The sequence below is a fragment of the Coenobita brevimanus genome, unplaced genomic scaffold (assembly GCF_032717465.1).
Source record: "Coenobita brevimanus isolate Jiangsu-jjx unplaced genomic scaffold, ASM3271746v2 jjx.HiC_scaffold_2680, whole genome shotgun sequence".
Classification (NCBI taxonomy): Eukaryota; Metazoa; Arthropoda; class Malacostraca; order Decapoda; family Coenobitidae; genus Coenobita; species Coenobita brevimanus.
The window spans coordinates 147,597-150,000 of record NW_027643632.1 but is presented as its reverse complement, the minus strand read 5'-3'; positions in this window follow the sequence as shown (position 1 = coordinate 150,000).

Here is a 2,404-nt window from a genome sequence, read left to right as displayed (position 1 = left end):
ACTTTCGATCGGCCATAAATTCACTAATAAAATTCTTATAAGAAATTTTGCTGCCTGAAAGTCTACGGATGTCACATTCCAAGTTTCGCCTGTTCTGTGTACACGTATAATTGTGTGTGTGTGTGTGTGTGTGTGTGTGTGTGTGTGTGTGTGTGTGTGTGTGTGTGTGTGTGTGCGCGCGTGTTTATTTAACCAAGCACCAAGTTGACGTCGCGTGTTGAGGTATCGTATATATTCGTTAATCCCCGCCTTCTTTCCTGCAGAGTGGGGGCGAGGTTATGATGGATTAATTACACTACATGCTTCAGCGGTGAGCCGGAGGGGGCGGGGAAGGAGTGTGAGAGGGGGAGTGAGAAGGAGAGTGAGAGGGGAAAGAAAGAGTAAGGAGAGTGAGAGGGGAGTGAAAGGAGAGAAGGGGAGAGAGGGGTGTTAAATGAGTTGAAGACGGGGGAGTTAAGGGCAACGAGGGTAAGGGGAATGAGGAGAGGGGTAGAGGGTAGGGGGAGAGGGTTGGGGATAGGGAAGAAAGGACTCGGACAGAGGGAAAGAGTTGGGGTAGGGGATACAGGTACAAAGGAGTACTAAGGAAAGCAAACGCAGTAGACCTGTCGGCCCTTTTGTGGCTGTTTGGTACAGGGAAGGTTATTAACAAAAACTATTCTATAAGTTAAAGACAAGGATAGAAAAGTAGGAAGGCAGTGGTTAAGGGGTGAGAGGAAGAGGGGTGGGGGTTAATGGAAGAGAGAGGGAGGCTTTGGGGGTAAGGAAGGAGAGAGAGAGAGAGAAGTGAGTGTTCAGGGGAAAGAAGAGGGTACTTGGGGGGGTAGAGATAGGGAAGAGAGGGGTGTGGGGCATGAGGTGAACGAGGAGAGGCTAGAGATGGGGGACAGACCGGTGGGAGTTAAATGGAGAATTTGAATTTGAATTTGATACATTTACTGAGATACACAATATTGTACATATAAAAACAGTGGTTGTACAATATCTCAAAAGGAAGATGATACTTAGGTAGTCATCTTCCCGAGCCTATTAATGTATTATATTAGATTACAATATACTGTACGTGTGATTGGTCAATAATTTTAAAGTGGACTAATTAGTAATCTTATATACAGTAATACATGTATTAAACTGTACAGTGAGTATAAAGAGTGCTGTTGTATGTAGTTACATGGAATTTGTTTGAACATACTGATATATACCATATGTATATACATATTCACGTACACAAGATCGGTGAATGGAATAGGAAACAGAGGTCACAAACAGTAATACATTTGTACACACATAAAACTTATACATAGTGATCTACATATACATCCAGGAAAAACGCATTGTAAATACAAGTGTGAGGCTACAGAGTGTGGGTGCGGGAGAGGGAGGCTGCGGCGACCGGAGTCCCCAGATTATAGGGGAAGGGTTGGGATTAGCAGGTCACCACCAAACCTTACCCTCTCCCCTGGGTCCCCAACCACCAACCGCCACCACACCGCTCCCACGCTGTGCCCTTGGTGTATAGCATACTGTACATATTCATAGTTTAAAATGTTGTACATTGTTTAATTTATGTTATTTCAATAAAATCAATAACTCATTCGATTCAGGTCAAGGTGAAAATAAATGGGTATATTGTTGGGGTGTGTACAGATAAATACAAACGCAAGCGCACGAGCGCGCACGCACACAAATTATTGAGAGAGAGAGGGAGAGAGAGAGAGAGAGAGAGAGAGAGAGAGAGAGAGAGAGAGAGAGAGAGAGAGAGAGAGAGAGAATGAAAATAACATTAAAAGAAAAAAAAATCCACTCCACATTTTCATACGTTAAAATGGCCATTACCCCTAATCCACAAACGCAACCTCCACTTCACCCAAATCCACTCCACCCTCATAAAATACAGCAATATCAAAAATTCCCCTCCACTCTGACTCACCCCAAAAAAGGAAAAAATAGTGAGGGTAAAGCGAGGAATATCATCACCGAAGATCAAAGTTGAATTCTGAGAGTTTTTCCAATTTAGGTGAAAGGGTCTGGAAACGTCATGAGGGTTTAGAATTTCCCGCAATTTTTAAAACGATTTTTTTTTTAGGTATTTATACGAGCTTATATGTGAAGGTACTATATTGGCCTGCTGAGGGAGGTGAGAGAAGGGGAAGGCAGTGGAAGGGGAAGGGACTGGGAGAATCAGAGAAGGGGAAGAGAGTGGGATGGGAAGAGAAGGGGAAGGGAGTAGGAGGAGAGGATCCCGTGAGGGAGTGAGACGAAAGAATGGAGAGGGGATGGGAAGGGGTGACAGTTTGAGGAAAGGAGAGTGGGAGGAAGAGGGAATGAATGTCACACACACACACACACACACACACACACACACACACACGCGCACACACACACACACACACACACACACACA